Below are 20774 nucleotides of genomic sequence, written 5' to 3' on the forward strand. Positions count from 1 at the left end.
CGAACCCTATAAGCGCTCCCCAAAAGGCTAGTAATTACTTGCAGGACAGCAGCCAAAACGGCACCCCAAAGAAGGCTTGGACTTAAGGGATGCTGGATGTTCGCTGTAGTTGCGGGCGTTGGTGCGTGATGGAGATGAGGGAGGAGCTCCGGTGGGTACTGCTGGGGTAAAATAGGACAACTCCTAAGGAAAGGCGACTGCTGCGGCAGTGGGGCACTTTTAAAAAATGGATGGGGCTCCTGCGGGAGAGGGAGTTTATTAGTAGAGGCTCCAGCGGGAGCGGACGCTGCTGCTGCTGTGTGGAAGGCGGCTGAGGGCTCCTGCGGGAGCTGGCACTGTGGTGTAGGGATGATGGCTAGAGGCTTCTGCGGAAGCGGGCTCTGCTGTGGCAGAGGAAAGTTGTAAATTGAGGCTCCAGCGGGAGTGAGAAGCTGCTGCGTGTGAGAAAGGTCATGAAATGTTGGAAGGAGACTAGGGGCTCTTACGGGAGCTGGCACTGCGGTGCAGGGAGGAGGGATAGAGGCTTCTGCGGAAGCGGACTCTGCTGTGGCGGAGGGAGGTTAAAATATAGAGGCTCCAGTGGGAGCGAATGCTGCTAGTACAGAGTGGGAAGAAGGCTAAGGGCTTCTGACGGAGCTGACACTGCGGTGCGGTTAAAACGATTAAATGCTTCTGCGGAAGCGGGCTCTGCTGCGGCAGAGGGAGGTTAAGAATAAAGGCTCCAGCGGGGGCGATCTCTGCTTCTGCGGTGTGGGAAGAAAGCTACATGCTTCTGCGGAAGCGGCCTCTGCTGCGGCAGAGGGAGGTTAAAATATATAGGCTCCAGCGGGAGCGAACGCTGCTAGTACAGAGTGGGAAGAAGGCTAAGGGCTTCTGAAGGAGCTGACACTGCGGTGCGGGGAAAACTGCTAAATGCTTCTGCGGAAGCGGGCTCTGCTGCGGCAGATGGAGGTTAAGAATAAAGGCTCCAGCGGGAGCGACCTCTGCTTCTGCAGTGTGGGAAGAAAGCTACATGCTTCTGCGGAAGTGGCCTCTGCTGCGGCAGAGGGAGGTTTATAAATAGAGGCTCCGACAGGAGCGAACGCTGCTGCTGTAATGATGGAAGAAGGCTAGGGGCTCCTGCGGGAGCTGACACTGCGGTGAGGGGAAAAGGGGCTAAAAGCTTCTGCAGAAGCAGGCTCTGCTGTGGCAGAGGGAGGTTAAGGAGAAAGCCTTCTGCGAGAGTGGAACTTGTGGCAGTGGGGAATTATGAATGGCGCTCTCGTGGGAGTGGGCACTACTGCGGCATAAGGGGAATGAGCGGGGGCTCCAGCGGGAGCGAGCATTGCTGCGCGTAGGGTATAAGCGGGGGCTCCGGCGGAAGCGAGCATTGCTGCGCATAGGGGAATAAACGGGGGCCTCGGCAGGAGTGAGCATTGCTGCGCGTAGGGGAATAAGCGGGGGCTCGGGCAGGAGCGAGCATTGCTGCGCATAGCAGAATAAGCGGGGGCTCCGGCAGGAGCGAGCATTGCTGCGCATAGCGGAATAAGCGGGGGATCCGGCAGGAGCGAGCATTGCTGTGCATAGGGGAATAAGTGGAGGCTCCGGCAGGAGCGAGCATTGCTGCGCATAGGGGAATAAGCGGGGGCTCCGGCAGGAGCGAGCATTGCTGCGCATGGGGAAATAAGCGGGGGGCTCCGGCGGGAGCGGGCATTGCTGCGCATAAGGGGAATAAGCGGGGGGGGGGGGGGGCTCCAGCAGGAGCGAGCATTGCTGCGCATAGGGAAATAAGCGGGCTCTGCTGCGGCAGAGGGAGGTTTAAAAATAGAGGCTCCAGCGAGAGCGAATGCTGCTGCTGCAGTTTGGGGAGGAGGCTAGGGGCTCCTGCGGGAGCTGGCGCTGTGGTTCAGGGATGAGGGCTAGAGGCTTCTGCGGAAACGGGCTCTTTTGTGGCAGAGGGAGGTTTAAAATAGAGGCTCCGATAGGAGCGAAACGCTGCTGCTGAAAAGTTGGAAGGGGGCTAGGGGATCCTGCGAGAGCTGGCACTGCGGTGCGGGGAAAACTGCCAAATGCTCTGCTGCAGCAGAAAAAGGTTACAAATAGAGGCTCCAGCGGGAGCGAACGCTGCTGCTGCAGTGTTGGAAGAAGGCTAGGGGCTCCTGCGGGAGCTGGCACTGCGGTGCGGGGAGGAGGGCTAGATGCTTCTGCGGAAGCGGGCTCTGCTGCGGCAGGGGGAGGTTTAAAAATAGAGGCTCCAGCGAGAGCGAATGCTGCTGCTGCAGTGTGGGAAGAGGGCTAGGGGCTCCTGCGGGAGCTGGCACTGCGGTGCGGGGAAGGGGGGTTAGAGGCTTCTGCGGAAGCGGGCTCTGCTGCGGCAGAGAAAGGTTATGAATAGAGGCTCCGGCGGGAGCGAGCATTGCTGCGCATACGGGGAATAAACAGGAGCTCCAGCTGGAGCGAGCATTGCTGCGCATAAGGGGAAAAGAGGCGAGAGGTCCCACGGGAGTGGGACGCAGAGGGGAAGTTTGAAGCGGGCTAGAGACTGAGTGGACGGGGGGTTTGGAATAAAACGGGTTAGCCGACTAGAGTTTGATGGGTTTCCTTGATGGAGGAGCGATCTGGTCAGATGTAGCTCTTGAAAGCTTCTGATGATCAGCGGCCAAGCGCTTGGATCTGCTGTTGGGAGAGGCCTTTTTGAGCAGCTGTGGTTGCTGCGCCTATACGGAATGAATGGCTGGAAAAGTTGTCGGCTGGGGTACCAGAGAGAAGCAAGACGGATTTAAGGTGCTTTTGGAACCAGAATCGTGTGGCGGGGCGGTTGAAGTCGTCTGTAAAGAGGGGGTCGGAAGGGGGTTTGGATTGGGATTTCCTGAGCTGGCGGAAGGCTAGGAGGGTTTGGAATGGTTGGAGGGATGATTGAAGGTTAAAAATATAAATGAAGTGGCCTTTCTTTGTTTGGACTGTCTTACTTTGTTTTATGAAGTAAGAGATGGTTTCACCGTCTAGCACTGCTAGATCGGAGATAGTTGGGTGGATGGCTGGGTTGAAGCCAGATGTAATGGCGAGCTCAGAGCATCTGAGGAAACCAAAGAAAGCCAGGATAAACATGGCGTCTAATGTGTGGGCAGTGCAGATGGAATGGTAACCTTCACGGAGGGTGGAGATGATAGGTTGTCTGGGGGGTTGGGCTTTTTTTTTTTTTTAACTTTGATGGAGCTGACTTGGAGGTTTTTGATGGCGTTGAGGTAGGAGATGAAGGAGGTAATAGCTAGCAGGGAGAAGTCGGGAAAAGATAACTTGTAAGCTGCGTGAAATGCTTGAAACATTTCCGTGCTATTAAGTAAGACTGGAGGGTTCTGGGGGAAACGGCTTAGAGGATGGAATTGAGGGAAGCTTTGAGGAGGGGTCTCAGGGGGTGGTTTTTTGGGAATATTAGCTCTGAATAGGGAGGTACTGGGGTCGGGAGCGGGTCCGCCTCTGGCGCCAAGGATCTGAATTTCTGAAAGGAAAAAGGAGAATAGAGTTAACTATTGATTTCTAGACCCAGGAATGTGTTTTGCAGTGATAATGAATTGGTTGCAAGCCGAAATCCAAATCGGGCGTCTTAACAAAAGGCATTAGAGTGGGGGAATGGGAGCAGCCTTTGTTGATGCGGTGCACGGTAGCTTCGTTGTCGCAATAGACAAGGATGCTAGTGGCGGACCATTCTTTACCCTATGGAAAAGCTGCAATGACTAAAGGATATAGCTCAAAATAGCGCTGAGGATGATAGCTGATGCGGAAAATCTGCCAGCTGGGGGGGGGGGGGGGGGGCTTATGTGGATGCGAACCAGCGGCCTTGGAAAACACCTCCAAAACCGATGGAGGGGGTGACATCTGTAAACAGTTGGATATCAGTTGGGGAAGAAATCAGGTTTTTATATAAGGATAATCCGTTCCATTGTTTAAGGAAGGATATCCGTAGACTGAGTTAGTTGCGGCATGGGTCAGTTAGGGATATTTGGTTCTCTAGGGCATGGGCGGAGGATGTGAGAAAGAGTAGATGGAAGATGAAGGGGCGGCCTTGCGGGATGCTGCGAATTGCGAAATTTAAATGGCCTAAAATGGATAAAAGCTTGCGCTTGGAACGGTTAGGATTAGTTAAGAGTGAGGAAGTCCCCAGAATCGTTCTATCGATTTTCTCTTTGGGTAGAGAGGCCTGGAATTTTTTTTTTTTTTTTGGGGAATCCAAGTTGATGCCAAAAATTCAATAGAAGTGCTGGGGCCTAGGGTTTGTCTTGGGCGAGGGGAATCCGGAGCTCTGCGAAAGGCTTTTGGGTAGTCAAAGATGTGCGGCTGGGGAGGAGTCGGGGGGCAAGATGATCAGAAAGTCGTTTAGGATATGAACCAGAAACTGTATGTCATGATTGTTGGAGAGGATCCAGCAAATTGCCTCTGACAACATGTTGAAAAATTAAGGGCTGCTTCTGCAGCCGAAGTGAGGCAGTGAAGTAATATTTATTCTGCCAGCAGACGCTGAATAGGTGCCAAAAATCTGGGTGGATGGGCATGACTTTGGGGTAGAGGCGATGTCGACTTTGGCCAGCCAAGCACAGTGACTTTTTTTTTTAATTTTTTATTTTTTATTAGGAAATTATATTAGGATATTAGGAAATTCACTGATTCAGGTTTAGGCAAAGGCAGACTGGAGATTGAGGCAGATAAGGCTTCAAAAGGAATCAGATTGTATAATTAGAACATGTGTTTTAGAAATAACACGTAGCTTTTTTGTAAAATCAACGAAATGAATGAAATGACTCGAAAAAAGGATTCGTTCATTTGCTGAACGAGCCACAAAGATCCGAGTCGGTAAAAATGATTCGAACTCACGCTAGACGTAATCCCTGTAATGGGCGAAAGAGGGGGAGGGGAGGAATGGTGGGCGCTGGTGCTTGCGCAATTAGTGGAGGGATGTTCGCGTTGGTTTTGGATGGCGGCGCTGCCGGCCATGGGAAGGAAAGGGGAGTGTGCTGAGGCATGGGCTGTGAATGGGACTTTTGCCGACTGCGGCGGTAAACTCACGCTACCGCGGCGGCTTGAAGAAGCTGGTGGGTTGTGATCGAAGCCGTGAGCGGCGGGCTGGCGTTCGCTTTGGTAGATCGGCGCGGGATGTTGGCGCTGGGGCTGGTGAGCGCTTGCCGCAGACCTGCCGCGGTCCATTTCGCTGTTGCTGGAGCGGATGAGAAGGCTGAGGCGTCGGAAGACGCCGGGGAAGGTGCCGGTGATGGCGTGGCAAGAAGGCCTGCGGCCCCGTGGTGCAGCCGCGGGCTCGGTTGTAGGATCCTGCGGGGCGGTGGTGGCTTGAGTTGCGGCTAGGGATGCTACGGGATCTCGTGCCGCTTCAAAAGCGTTATCCTCTGGATAAAAGGTGATCTCGGACATGTTCTCGGTGGTTGGATGTGCCAAAGTGTTGACGAGACAAGAGATGAGGAAGGTAGGATTGTTGTGTTATTTATAGGGATTTTCCCTGTGTTGATTAGATAGGGAGAATGATTACTAATGATGTATTGGCCGTGTTAATTATCTGCGCGAGCTCCTCCCGAAACTCGTTTATAAAACATCACTTAATATTGATGTGTGTGTTGAGTTTCATGAAATTCTTAGCATGTTATCTGCCTCGAAAAGACAGGAATCTAATTTTAAAGTTTGAGACGTTGCCATGGCAACACCATTTGATTTATCATCGACCCCTTTACATATTCTTATCGGCCGTGTTTTGACATGATTTTGATGAAGTTTAAAGAAAATCAAGTAAAATTAAGAGGCTGATTTCAAAGCATTTTGAAAATGACACGCTTCCTGCTGCCAGTTGGTGGCGCTATAACTTTGACTCATAATAGTCACATTTATGGAATCGGCATCATACAACGAACAAACTGGTGAAGTTTCATCAGAATCAGGCAATGTGTGCAACAGTTATTAGACACTTCCTGTTTCTCATTTCTCGCCATAACTTTGTCGCCTTGCCACGGCCAAACTGTTCAAGATATCAAAAATCCCCTCGCAATTTAGCATCCCCAATGTCTTGAGATCATGCTGACCGAGTTTGGTGACAATCCTATGGAAACCCTGGGAGGAGTACGTTAAATTCCAGAGCATGCGCTTTTTACACAGCCCTAAATATCTCACTTCCTGTTGCGTGGAGCCCATGACATAGAGTACAAAAGTTGTTCAGCTCGATGAGTTCTATATGTGTACCGAGTTTCATATGTGTACGTTCAAGTATGTGTGCTATATGGCCCTCAAAATTCCAGGGGGCGCCATAGAGTCCCCTTGCCACGCCCCGGTACCAGGCTCAGTGGCGTCCTGATGGCCGCAGATTCCGACGTGTGTGCAAATTTTCAAGAGTTTTTGAGCATGTTAAGACCCCCTTAAGTGCCCGGAAGGTTAACAAAAAATTAAAAAAATTAAAGCTGCAAGCAGCGATGAACGGGCCCTCGCACCCGGGCTCACCGCCGACCGGTGGCTTTAGGAAAACAGAAAACGGTGGGCAGTATGCTTTTAATACAGTAAATATAGGAACAATAGATCAAAGTCACTTAAATGTGCCAAACTTCCTGCTGCCAGCTGGTGGCGCTATGCCTATAATTTATTATTGGCATGTAGATGTGTTCAGGCCAGCACTTTCATCAAACATATGAAGTTTGGTGCAGATTGACCTTGGTATGTTTGAGTTAGTGCAAGATATGATATATCCTGCTGCCAATAGGTGGCGCTATTATAATATCTGAATATTGGCCTTTAAGTGTCTTCAGGACTGGACTCTTACCAAACCTGTGAAGTTTGAGGCAGATCGGACCTTTTATGGCTGAGTTGTAACAACTTCTATGTCCATGGCGAAACATCAAACTTTTAACATCTCTAAGGCCTTTAGATCAGACTGAGAAAATATAATGTTGATATCATTAAAACTCTAGGAGGAATTTGCTATAAACCTAAACCCCTGCAAGGACTTCAGATAATGCCAACTGTGAACCAATATGCTACATTTTCCCTATATTCTGATGATGATGATGATGATGATGATAAGAACATGATTTATGACAATAACAAAATGTTATTATTGCTTGCATTACATCCACATCCTGCTTAAATGTCATCGTTACCTATCTGTACAATTTGTGTGTGGATATTGCTTTGCTGGTGACTCCTGTTATAAGACATCACTCTTAAGCGCTACATAACTAAGAATCAATTAGGAAAACGGTGCCCAGTTGGCACATGTATTCACAGTAACCCTCAGCCAGTTTGGATTTAAAGTTTACAGAATTGAAAGGGTTAAACTTTAAAATCAACACACAGACACATACACACTAAATATACAATTTTACCATCCAGTTTCATTTGTTAACATTGTTAACATGAACAATAATTAAATAGCATTTATTAATGTTAATTAATATTAACCTAAAAAAGTACTCATATATTGTTTAAAGGTAAATTAGTATCTTTTAACATTAGTTTATGTACTGTGAATTAACATGAACATGAACACAGTTCATGTGGGTGTACAGCAATACACAATAAAGTGCTCAATAAACGCTTCATTCTGTCACGTGAGAGGGAAGGATGAGGTCAGGGTCCAAATGCAGGTGAAGATCTTTTAATAAAGCAAACAAAACAGCCAACACGGCACAAACACGACTTGAATTACAAAATAAACAGAACGGAAACACGAGCTAGGAGACAGACTTCCAGAGACACGAGGACAGACATCTGAATACAATTAAACCAGGATGAGTAGTGGGAGATGGGAGACTAAATAGACCATTAGTGATGAGAGACAGCTGTGAGTGAAATGAGAGTGATTAACACAGACAGGTGTGTACAATAAAGGGAGTGGAGTGAGAAGGAAGGGAAACAGTGACCTCTGGTGGGGAAGGGAAAAGTCCGCAGCCCAGAGTCATGACAGTACCCCTCCCCTAAGGAACGGCTTCCAGACGTTCCCTGAGGCCGAACAAGTCTGGAGGGAGGTGGAACGGGGGACTGGTGAAACAGGGGGAGGGATGGTGGGCCAGGCCCGTGCAGCGGAAGTAGGCCCGGAGACGAAGGTTCTGGGAGGCTGGGCGAGACCAGCGTAGGGCTTGGGAGCTCGGGCAGGGCGTGAACGGACTTAGGAAAAACGTGAGCGGGCACCGCCGCGAGAGGAACGTCAGCGGGCATCGCCGCCAGAGGAACGTCAGCGGGCCTCGCCGCCAGAGGAACGTGAGCGGGCACCGCCGCCAGCGGAACATCAGCGGGCCTCGCCGCCAGAGGAACGTGAGTGGGCACCGCCGCCTCAGGCACAGAGTGAGCGGACGCCGTCGCATCGGGCACAGAGTGAGCGGTCACCGCTGCTTCGGGCACAGAGTGAGTGGTCGTCGCCGCGTCCAGAACATCGCCAGCGGTCACCGCCGCGTCAGGAACAGAGTGAGCGGTCGCCGCCGCGTCAGGAACAGAGTGAGCGGTCGCCGCCGCGTCAGGAACAGGGTGAGCGGTCGCCGCCGCGTCAGGCACAGAGTGAGCGGTCGCCACCGCGTCAGGAACAGAGTGAGCGGTCGCCGCCGCGTCAGGCACAGAGTGAGCGGACGCCGTCACATCGGGCACAGAGTGAGCGGTTACCGCCGCGTCAGGCACAGAGTGAGCGGACGCCGTCGCTTCGGGCACAGAGTGAGCGGTCGTAGCCGCGTCCAGAACATCGCCAGCGGTCGCCGCCGCATCAGGAACAGCGAGAGCGGTCGCCGCCGCATCAGGAACAGCGAGAGCGGTCAACGCCGCATCAGGAACAGCGAGAGCGGTCAACGGCGCATCAGGAACAGCGAGAGCGGTCGCCGGCGCATCAGGAACAGCGAGAGCGGTCGCCGCCGCATCAGGAACAGCGAGAGCGGTCGCCGCCGCATCAGGAACAGCGAGAGCGGTCGCCGCCGCATCAGGCACGTGAGCGGGTTCCGCAGCCAACTCCACCCTGAAGGCCGAGCCCTTCAAGTACAGAGCCCGATTCACATACTGCTCCAGTGACTCCTCGGGAAGCCAGTATGATACTATGGACTTGAAGGGCTCAGCTAGACCCCCCCAAAAAAAAAACAAGAGGCAGGTCCCCTCGGTGGTCGACTGCCTCGCCACGTCCATGAAGTCCCTGGCGTAATCCTCTACACTCCGATCTCCCTGGCGAATGTTCAGTAATCTCCCCGCTGGACCCATTTTTGCTGGTTTCATTCTGTCACGTGAGAGGGAAGGATGAGGTCAGGGTCCAAATGCAGGTGAAGATCTTTTAATAAAGCAAACAAAACAGCCAACATGGCACAAACACGACTTGAATTACAAAATAAACAGAACGGAAACACGAGCTAGGAGACAGACTTCCAGAGACACGAGGACAGACATCTGAATACAATGAGACCAGGATGAGTAGTGGGAGATGGGAGACTAAATAGTCAATTAGTGATGAGAGACAGCTGTGAGTGAAATGAGAGTGATTAACACAGACAGGTGTGTGCAATAAAGGGAGTGGAGTGAGAAGGAAGGGAAACAGTGACCTCTGGTGGGGAAGGGAAAAGTCCGCAGCCCAGAGTCATGACACATTCTTTCAAAATATCTTTAAAAATCAAGTTGGGTATTGTAATGGGGCGATATATAAATATAACTCATCTTAAAATGGTACAATTTTCAGATGTTTTGAACAGATAACAGCAAAGTTTGTTTTGTTGTCAAAGTTTGTCTTGAAATTGTTAGTGTTTTTTTTATTGAATCTAAAATTTAAATTATAAAAATAAATGTCAATGAAGATAAATCGCTCATGCTAAAAAGTTGTATTTTTCTTAATCTTTTGCTATGTGACTGAATAGGACAAGTTCATGGTACAGTTCAGTAAAAAAATAAATAAAAAAACAACAACTGCAATATACAAAGAATGAAAGAGTTTGTGACCCTTAATATTTTCTCAAAGATCAGACTCTCAAAGTTCAGACATATTTATGTAGATTACACTACAGCAATGTGCAATGTGCAATGTGCATCTTCCTCAAAGATGGTCTTAAGCAAAACAGCATGTTCCACTGGTCTCTCTCCCTTTCACCCCTCCCCCCTTCAGTCACTCTTCTAGTGACTCAACACAGACAGTCAGCCCAGTGACAGCAGGTTACTGATTTCTTTTTTTAATTTTCTTTAATTCATAGAAGCTTGTATAATTATGATATTACCAGCACTTGCTCATAATGATTAGATCTCTGTGTGAAAAAAAAGTTTGAAAGAGTTTGGATGCTGCACTTTAAAGATATAAAAAATTAGGGTTATGTTTTTTACTACATCTTTAAAAAATCACCACGTCAACACCGTTCAAGATATCCCAAATCCGCTCGCAATTTAACATCTTCAGAATGTTCTCTTCATGTTAAAAAAGTTTGGTGTGAACAGCTTGTTGTTCTTAGAAGGAGTGTGAATTTGTTTACAGCCTGATTTTTCAAAAAATCCACATTCAAATGAAAATAGCCGGCTTCCTGTTGGTCTTAGCTAATGAGTTTAATTTAGAAAGTTGTCTGGATTGATGAGAACAATATATGTACAGAGTTTGGTGACTGTAGGAAAAACTAACCCCCCAACTTTTGTCAAAAGATGGCGCTATAGAGTGCCTGCTCCATGCCCATTTATGACCTTTTGCCAGTGTCTAACTATCATTAATATTGATGTGTGTGTTGAGTTTCATGAAATTCTAAGCATGTTATCTGCCTCGAAAAGACAGGAATCTAATTTTAAAGTTTGACACGTTGCCATGGCAACAGCATTTGATTTATCATCGACCCCTTTACATATTCTTATCGGCCGTGTTTTGACATGATTTTGATGAAGTTTAAAGAAAATCAAGTAAAATTAAGAGGCTGATTTCAAAGCATTTTGAAAATGACACGCTTCCTGCTGCCAGTTGGTGGCGCTATAACTTTGACTCATAATAGTCACATTTATGGAATCGGCATCATACAACGAACAAACTGGTGAAGTTTCATCAGAATCCGGCAATGTGTGCAACAGTTATTAGACACTTCCTGTTTCTCATTTCTCGCCATAACTTTGTCGCCTTGCCACGGCCAAACCGTTCTAGATATCAAAAATCCCCTCGCAATTTAGCATCCCCAATGTCTTGAGATCATGCTGACTGAGTTTGGTGACAATCCTATGGAAATCCTGGGAGGAGTACGTTAAATTCCAGAGCATGCGCTTCTTAAACAGCCCTAAATATCTCACTTCCTGTTGCGTGGAGCCCATGACATAGAGTACAAAAGTTGTTCAGCTTGATGAGTTCTATATGTGTACCGAGTTTCATATCAATACGTGCAAGTATGTGTGCACAGTACATCAAGTTTTCAAACTGTGTTCCAGGGGGCGCTGCAGAGGCCCTGAACCACGCCCGGGTCCCAGCCTCTGTGGCGTCCGGACGACGGCAGATTCCAACGTGCCCAAACGGTTGAAAAAAAAATAAAATAAAAATAAAAATAAGAATCCTTAGAAGAACAATAGGGCCTTCGCCCTTTTGGGCTCGGGCCCTAAATATAGCTGCAAGCAGCAACTACGGGGCCAAGCACTCAAAGGGGAAAATGAGGAGCTAAGGATGGCAGGAACAGCAGACCAACGGCAACAATAAAAAAAGGAAGCAATTTTAAGATGATTTTAGTCAAAAAGACAGAAAAAATTTTGTAGAATGCCTACTGATATGATTTAATGGCTTATTACGTTTGACCAACAGGTGGCGCTGTTATCAGATTAATGTGGTGTGTTTAGTGTGAGGTGACAAAGGCACACACAAAGTTTGGTGTCTTTATGTTAAAGCTTTGTAGAGATAAAGCCTCATAGTCATTTTGGCATCAAGCCTAATATTTGTAGAGGCGCTGTACGAAAACGGTTTCATCTATCAACAAGAAATCCATAACTTTTTGTCAACACACTCAGAAGATGATCTGAGTCGATTTTGGTTAAAATCGGATGAACGGTATAGGACTAGTTCAAAAAAGTAGGTTTTCAACATAAATCAAAATGGCGGACAGGAAGTTTGGCCAACTGTGGCATAATAGGTATCTATGTTGCCGGCATGACCCAAGGAATATTTTGAGACCACTTTCATTACAATAGGCTAATGCTTTCTACAGTTATTAGCATTTTTGATAATTTTAAAACTAATGATTAATGAATGGTTCATTACTCTTGACCAATAGGTGGCGCTGTTACCAAATTAATGTGGTGTAATCAGTGTGAGGTGGTAATGCCTCATACCAAATTTGGTGCAAATATCTCAAAGCTTTGCAGAGATACAGCTTCCGATGCGCTTTGGCATCTTTCCAGCAAATTCGTTGATGCGTTAAATGTAAACGGTTTCAAATATCGACACGAAATCCATAACTTTTTGTCAGCATGGTCTGAAGATGATCCGAGTCAAATTTGGTGAAAATCCGACTAATGGTCTAGGAGGAGTTCGAAAAAGTAGGTTTTCTACATTAATCAAAATGGCGAACAGGAAGTTAGGCCAATTTTTTCATAATTGGTATCAATGTTCTCGGCCTGACCCAAGGAATATTTTGAGATCACTTTTATTGCAATAAGCCATTTTTTACAGAAGTTATTAGCATTTTTCAAAATTTCGTTATAACTTTTGACCACAAGGTGGCGCTGGCCCCAAAATTTGTATGTACATTCAGGGCATGGCACCGAACACTTTTGTAATTATTGTCGAAATGATACGTTAATCCGTTCTCAAGATACAGCATTTTAAAGCTAAATTCAAAATGGCCGACACCCTAAATGGCTGACATGGAAAAATTGGATATGGTCCGACTCGGCATGCTCCTCCAAATCTAACGGAATGAGTTTCGACATTTTTGGCCAAATTACTAAGAAGTTATAAGCAAAAATAGCCAACTTCCATATCTCCTGACCACTAGGTGGCACTGTGACGAAACACTGCAGGTAGCCTCAGGCCATGCTTGTTATAACAATCACCAAGTTTGGTCTCAATATTCCAAAGCGTTGCGGAGATATGGCCTCACTTCCATTTTTGAACGCTTTTTGTAGAATTAATTAGCGCGTTATTCGAGAACGGTTTGTCCAATCAACTTGAATTCCATAACTTTTTGCCTGCATGGTCTGAAGATGATCTGAGCCAATTTTGGTGAAAATCAGACAAACCGTCTAGGACGAGTTCGAAAAAGTAGGTTTTACAAACAGTTAATTATAGAAAAAAAACGAATCCTTACGATTTTTGAAATTTGGTGTTCATTCGACTCGGCATGACCCAAGGATTCAGAGAAAATTTTGATTTAATGGCTTACGGTTCAAAAGTTATTAGCAAAATGAAAGTGAAAGTTTGGACAAGTGGTGGCGCTAGAGAGTTTGAGTTGAGACTGCCCTCTATCAGTGTGCCAAATTATACAACTTTCCCGCAAGCGGTTCTATGGGCTGCCATAGACTTGCGGCGGAATAATAATAAGAACCAGAACGGATACAATAGGTGCCTACGCACCTTCGGTGCTTGGCCCCTAATAATAATAAGAAGAATTCTAACGGATACAATAGGTGCCATCGCACCCTCGGTTGCTGATTGGTGATTTAATGTGGGTCCAGTTGCGTACCGGAAAAAGCATTAGACTTTGCAGCTGAGTAATGTGTGTTTGATATACATTTAAAAAAAAAAAAAAATTGTTCTAGTGCATTACAACCAATTTGGTTCAGCAGCCTTCCGAGCTGAGGATTGTGGTTTGAGTCCCATCTGGGTCAGTTGAAGCTGTATAAACTGCACTCTTGAAACTGCAATTGTGGGCCTAGTGGCCAGTTGCAGAAGACGTCAGAGTTTGGAGCTGAGTAGGTTAGAATCAGATCTGGGTTGTTTAAAAAGGTTCTTCTTCTTGAGGATTGCCTAACAAAGTATTGTTACTCACTGGAATGACAGTATTACTCTATTGCAGGGATGCCCAGGAGGCCCTTCAACACTGCATGTTTTCCATGTTTCCTTAATCAAACACACCTGTTTCAGATCATCAGCTCATTAGTAGAGACTCCAAGACCTGAAATGGGTGTGTCAGACAAAGGAGAGATGCAAAATGTGCAGTGTTGGGGGGTCTCCAGGAACATGGTTGGGAACCACTGCTCTAGTGCAACTGTAAGTGTGGGTCCAGTGGCTCAATGGCAAACACTTCAGATTTTGAAGTGCAGTATTGGTGGTTTGAGTCACATCTGGGATGTTCAGAAGCTTCTTTTTGACAGTTGATTGTTCTGTAATTTGAATTCAATGGAATCACTGTACTAAGCTAATACAGCAGCACTATTGCAGAGAAAGCGCAAATGTGGCTCTAGTGGCCTAATAGAAAACGCATCAGTATTTTGAGATGAGTACTATGGGTTTGAATAACTTCTGGGTTGTTTAAAAGCTGCTGCTTGGTGATCTAATGTGGGTCTAGTTGCGTACTGGAAAAGGCATTAGACTTTGCAGCCGAGTATTGTGTGTTTGATTCACATTTGAAAAGAAGTGTTTGAGTGCACTAAAACCAATTTGTTAAGAGCACTTTGCTGGCCCAGTGGCCGAATGGATAAGGCATCAGCCTTCGGAGTTGAGGATTGTGGGTTCAAGTTCCGTCTGGGTCTAGACTGTTGAACCCATGAACTAGACTACTGAAACTGCAATTGTGGGCTCAGAAAGCATCAGAGTTTGGAACTGACTATGTTAGAATCACCTCTGGGTTGTTCAAATGGTTCTTCTTCTTGGGTTGTTCTGTGTTGTTTAAAAGCTGCTGCTTGGTGATCTAATGTGGGTCTAGCTGTGTAATGGAAATGGCATTAGACTTTGCAGCTGAGTACTGTGTGTTTGATTCACATTTGAAAATAAGTATTCGAGTACATTAAAACAAATTTGTTAAGGCAGTTTTGAGGGCCCAGTGGCCTAATGGATAAGGCATCAGCCTTTGGAGCTGAGGATTGTGGGTTCGAGTCCCATCTGGGTCATATAAAACTCTATGTGTAAGCTGTTTCATAGGATTCAGACCTTCAGATTTAAGCATTGTCTCATACAAAAAAAAATCTGATTTTTATGTGTATTACATAAAGGTCCCATACCGAAATGTAATATATGACATATATGTCCCTATATCAGAAGTGCTACTCTCATATATGTTAAATATAGGGCAATATATTATTATCACATATATACATCTTCTGGATATATGTAGATGTATGTTTATAACATATATGAATTTCCCATAGTACAATTTGTATATAAACATATATTGAAAACATATATATGGTCAACTTTTATATGGTATTGCATGTTATGACCATATATGTTTACAATATATATTAAAATTGTATATTGTATTATATGATAAGGCCATATATGTTAATAATATATCAAAATTACCAATGTATATATTGAATTTATGCAAGTTTATTAACCATTTATGCCTAAAAGATACTGCTTATTGTAAATCACATAACAAAATATTTTTTTGCTTAACTTTATTGTTTCAATTCAGTTTTCTGGGGAAAAATTACAGATGAATATATAACCTGTTCAAAAAATGCCAATGTACTAGTTACTTGTAGTAAAACGAATGTATTATGGAGTTATTGAGGGGGAAAACACTTCATGTAACTGTTTGTCCATATGTGCTGTCATCATCAATGAACTAAAACGCATTTCATTAAAATACATGAGCGATTGAGTGCGTATGTCACAATACCGCTACTGCGCATGCGCCAAAATTCAAACTCACCCGCGCCAACGGCAGAGTCTGAGCAATGGCTGGGGCTAAACAAGTCATCTGCGGTAAGATGTTTTTCTTAGCAAGTGGAAGGATAACAAATGGGCCAATACCTTCACATAACGACAATGATTTTATAGACGGGCACGAAGACAGACCGACATCACTGAGAGGAAACGATGAAATGTGGCAGCGGTGCAGGTAATTTATGCTAATTTACTCAACGCTTTATTCCTACGCTAATATTTAATAGAAACTAAGTGTTATATGATTGTTTTGGTCTGCAAGAGCCTCTGTCTCTATATAGAGCAGATAAGTTTTTTAAAATATTCCCTTGCATTGTTTTATATATGATGTTATGTTTACAGCTGCATTGATGTGTTTTGCAATTTGCTTGCATTAAAGTTAATTTTAGCTAACGTTACTGGGTAGGTTAATGAACAATCTGTATGGAGATACTGTGAGCTCATTGTTTTCACTGGATAAGCAATGCCACATTTGGAAATTATTTAAAGCTGTCTGACAAAAATAACGGAGGGAAATTATAATGTTTATCTCTGAGATGTAGTCTAGACTAGAACTATAAAACTGCAAAAAATGGAATTATTTAAATAAAAGCACCTTGAATTCATATAGTAAATTACAGTACTTGGTTATATTGCACCAAGTGCATTGACATGTCTGTGACATGCCTAGAGTGGGTGCATAAGCACATGCATGTTGTGTACATTGCATAAAGGTAACAGTACACTAAAGGATGTGATTATGGGGTTTTAAAAATATGGTTAATCTATCGTAGTAAATTTTGTTCATATCTTTGCTGATAATTGTGCTATTCTCGTTTGTGTCCCATGAATAGGTAATGAGTCCCGAAATTCTCATAAAACAGAAATGGAGGCCGAACCTGCAGATGTGGATGGCAGTGATGTGAATCATGGAGCGTACACAGAAAAGGTTAAATATGTAGACAAATCAAATCAACAAAATATGTGTCTCCGTGTACTATTTAATAAAATTCTAGTGTATTTAATCTATAAATAACTGTAGAGGTTTTGGATATGGTAAGATTAAACTTATTTTAGTGAATGAAGTACCACATTTCAGCTATCATGTTGTTAGGGTGGGTACACAAAATATTATTTTATCCTTGCTTCTAGAAAATCCTCAATCTCTCTGCTTTCTAACAGCTTCATATGGCCGTAAACATTTATCTTAAACGTGGCTTTAAGCACTATAGATTATTAAAGTTTCACTTTCACTGTGACAAAGGCAGTAAATGTGGTGCGGGAAACTATTAATTGATTATTCTACAATTAATTGCACTATAAATTACACTACAATGCAAAACACAGTAAATTGATAAACTGTTTGGCGTGATGACGTTTAATGCCTCCGACAGGCCCTGTAGTCCCATTTAGCAGCATGTTAGCAACCATCTTTTTTAAGAAACATAAGAGTTTAAAAATTAAAATACGAATCAAACTGGTGTTTTTTTATGTCATAGAATAAAATGTGAAAGGATTATGAGTTTGTGTGAACGGCGGACCTTATTTTAGGGGATTTAATCAAAATTGTCATTCAAAAATCCATGTAATAGTTCCACCCTGTTTTCTCCAGGCCAAAACAATGCACATATTAGGTATTATGAATGTCAACACTTTATTTAATTGATGCTAAATAGCTAATTAAATTGTAACCTTAGCTGTGAACTCTGTCATTGAGCATTTGGGCTACTATATTTTAGTTCTTCATGTATATAGAGATTATTTGAATGGGCATGCAGGCTGTGCTTTGTTGTTCTGCCATGTCCTTGTGGTATCTGGGAATATTTTACAACTACAACTTACAAACATATATACATAATTAGTATTCTGCAGTTTTAAAATAATCTTTAACTTTACCAACTGTTTAATATTCAGTATATTTGTCATCTTATAGTAGTTTATCACTTTGGTACAATGTTGGATTGCAAGTCTTAAGTATATGGTTCAGAAAATTTATTGTAATTATCTTATCAAAATCTAGTTTTTATCTTTTTTTTTTTATACAGATGCTGGAATCCAGACATTTCTTCACCTGGGGCCTTCTGGGGATGGCAATAAACCAAAAACTAACCAAGCTGTGGGAATACAAACCTGTAGACCTTTAGCTGGACCACTACAATTGATGTTTTGTTTCTTATGCCTGTTCAGTGTTTTGATCAGTTATATATGTAATTGTTTCTTTTTTTCTGTTTGATTGTGCATGTCAGTAACATTTTTTTTCCCTATTTAAATAAATTCTGTTTAAATAAAGATGTTTCTTTGTGTACCATTTAACATTTAAGGATCAAGGTGTGAAATGTGCAATGCACTGCAACTTTGTAGAGTGTAGTGTCTCACATGTGTCCTGTATTTAAAGATCAAAGATCACATATTAAAATATTAAATATGCATGAAATATATGGTTTCATATATGTCTAATTTGTATATAACATAATAAAAAAAATGCATATATCTCACATATATTAATAATTATATATATTCCATATATGGCAATACATGTATTATACATACATAAACATATATTTTTGTATGGGGTAGACTTATATGTCAGTATATGAAATTGTTCCATTTTCTAATAGGAATCATATATGGATATGGCATATACAAGACATGTATTTAATACATGGGTATTTCATATAAGCACATATATTACATTTCGGTATGGGGTGACTGTTTTTTTTACTATTGATTTATTTTTGTAGAAACTCCTCTTCTTACAATGTGACTTTTATTTAACTCTAATTTAATTGAATAATCATATTACTTTATTAATGTAATCCAGTAGCACTACACTAGTGAAACTGCAAGTGTGGGCCTGGTGGCCTAACAGAAAATGCATAAGACTTTTAAGATGAGTACTATGGTTTGAATAACTTTTGGCTTGTTTAAAAGCTGCTGATTGGTGATTTAATGTGGGTCCAGTTGCGTACCGGAAAAAGCATTAGACTTCGCAGCTGAGTAATGTGTGTTTGATATACATTTAAAAAAAAAAAAAAAAAAACTGTTCTAGTGCATTACAACCAATTTGGTTCAGCAGCCTTCCGAGCTGAGGATTGTGGTTTGAGTCCCATCTGGGTCAGTTGAAGCTGTATGAGCTGCACTCTTGAAACTGCAATTGTGGGCCTAGTGGCCAGTTGCAGAAGACGTCAGAGTTTGGAGCTGAGTAGGTTATAATCAGATCTGGGTTGTTTAAAAATGTTCTTCTTCTTGAGGAATGCCTACCAAATTATTGTTACTCACTGGAATGACAGTATTAATCTATTGCAGGGATGCCCAGGAGGCCCTTCAACACTGCATGTTTTCCATGTCTCCTTAATCAAACACACCTGTTTCAGATCATCAGCTCATTAGTAGAGACTCCAATACCTGAAATGGGTGTGTCAGACAAAGGAGAGATGCAAAATGTGCAGTGTTGGGGAGTCTCCAGAAACGTGGTTGGGAACCACTGCTCTAGTGCAACTGTAAGTGTGGGTCCAGTGGCTCAATGGCAAACACTTCAGATTTTGAAGTGCAGTATTGGTGGTTTGAGTCACATCTGGGATGTTCAGAAGCTTCTTTTTGACAGTTGATTGTTCTGTAATTTGAATTCAATGGAATCACTGTACTAAGCAGCACTATTGCAGAGAAAGCGCAAATGTGGCTCTAGTGGCCTAATAGAAAACGCATCAGTATTTTGAGATGAATACTATGGGTTTGAATAACTTCTGGGTTGCTTAAAAGCTGCTGCTTGGTGATCTAATGTGGGTCTAGTTGCATACTGGAAAAGGCATTAGACTTTGCAGCCGAGTACTGTGTGTTTGATTCACATTTGAAAAGAAGTGTTTGAGTGCATTAAAACCAATTTGTTAAGAGCACTTTGCTGGCCCAGTGGCCTAATGGATAAGGCATCAGCCTTTGGAGTTGAGGATTGTGGGTTCAAGTCCCATCTGGGTCACTTGAAGCTGTATGAACTAGACTATTGAAACTGCAATTGTGGGCTCAGAAGGCATCAGAGTTTGGAACTGACTATGTTAGAATCACCTCTGGGTTGTTCAAATGGTTCTTCTTCTTGGGCATTAGTTACTAAATTGTTGTTACTCACTGGAATGACAGTATTACTCTAGTGCAGGGGTGCCCAACCCTGTTCCTGGAGACCAACTATCCTGCAAAGTTCATCTCCAACCCTGATTAAACACACCTGGACCGGCAAATATTCTCTTAGGTAGCACTTGTTAATTACAGACAGGTGTGTTGGAGCAGGGCTGGAACTAAAGTCTGCAGGCCGGTAGATCTCCAGGAACAGAGTTGGGCACCCCTGAACTAGACTATTGAAACTGCAATTGTGGGCTCAGAAGGCATCAGAGTTTGGAACTGACTACGTTAGAATCACCTCTGGGTTGTTCAAATGGTTCTTGTTCTGGGTTGTTTAAAAGCTGCTGCTTGGTGATCTAATGTGGGTCTAGCTGTGTAATGGAAATGGCATTAGACTTTGCAGCTGAGTACTGTGTGTTTGATTCACATTTGAAAATAAGTATTCGAGTGCATTAAAACCAATTTGTTAAGGCTGTTTTGAGGGCCCAGTGGCCTAATGGATAAGGCATCAGCCTTCAGAGCTGAGGATTGTGGGTTCGAGTCCCATCTGGGTCATATAAAACTCTATGTGTAAGCTGTTTCATAGGATTCAGACCTTCAGATTTAAGCATTGTCTCATACAAAAAAAATCTGATTTTTATGTGTATTACATAAAGGTGACTGTTTTTTTTACTATTGATTTAATTTTGTAGAAACTCCTCTTCTTACAATGTGACTTTAATTTAACTCTAATTTAATTGAATAATCATATTACTTTATTAATGTAATCCAGCAGCACTACACTAGTGAAACTGCAAGTGTGGGCCTGGTGGCCTAACAGAAAATGCATCAGACTTTTAAGATGAGTACTATGGTTTGATTAACTTTTGGCTTGTTTAAAAGCTGCTGACTGGTGATTTAATGTGGGTCCAGTTGCGTACCCGAAAAA

General features: G+C 43.7%; 2 non-coding genes across 2 annotated transcripts; both read left to right on the plus strand.

Moving 5' to 3' along the window:
- Positions 1 to 14903: 14903 nt before the first annotated feature.
- trnaq-uug (transfer RNA glutamine (anticodon UUG)) lies at positions 14904 to 14976 on the plus strand. Its single transcript has one exon. It is a non-coding gene; the product is annotated as a tRNA-Gln (tRNA).
- Positions 14977 to 19636: 4660 nt separating this feature from the next.
- Positions 19637 to 19709, plus strand: trnaq-uug (transfer RNA glutamine (anticodon UUG)). Its single transcript has one exon. It is a non-coding gene; the product is annotated as a tRNA-Gln (tRNA).
- Positions 19710 to 20774: the final 1065 nt, after the last annotated feature.

This window comes from Garra rufa, chromosome 5, assembly GCF_049309525.1.
Source record: "Garra rufa chromosome 5, GarRuf1.0, whole genome shotgun sequence".
NCBI lineage: Eukaryota > Metazoa > Chordata > Actinopteri > Cypriniformes > Cyprinidae > Garra > Garra rufa.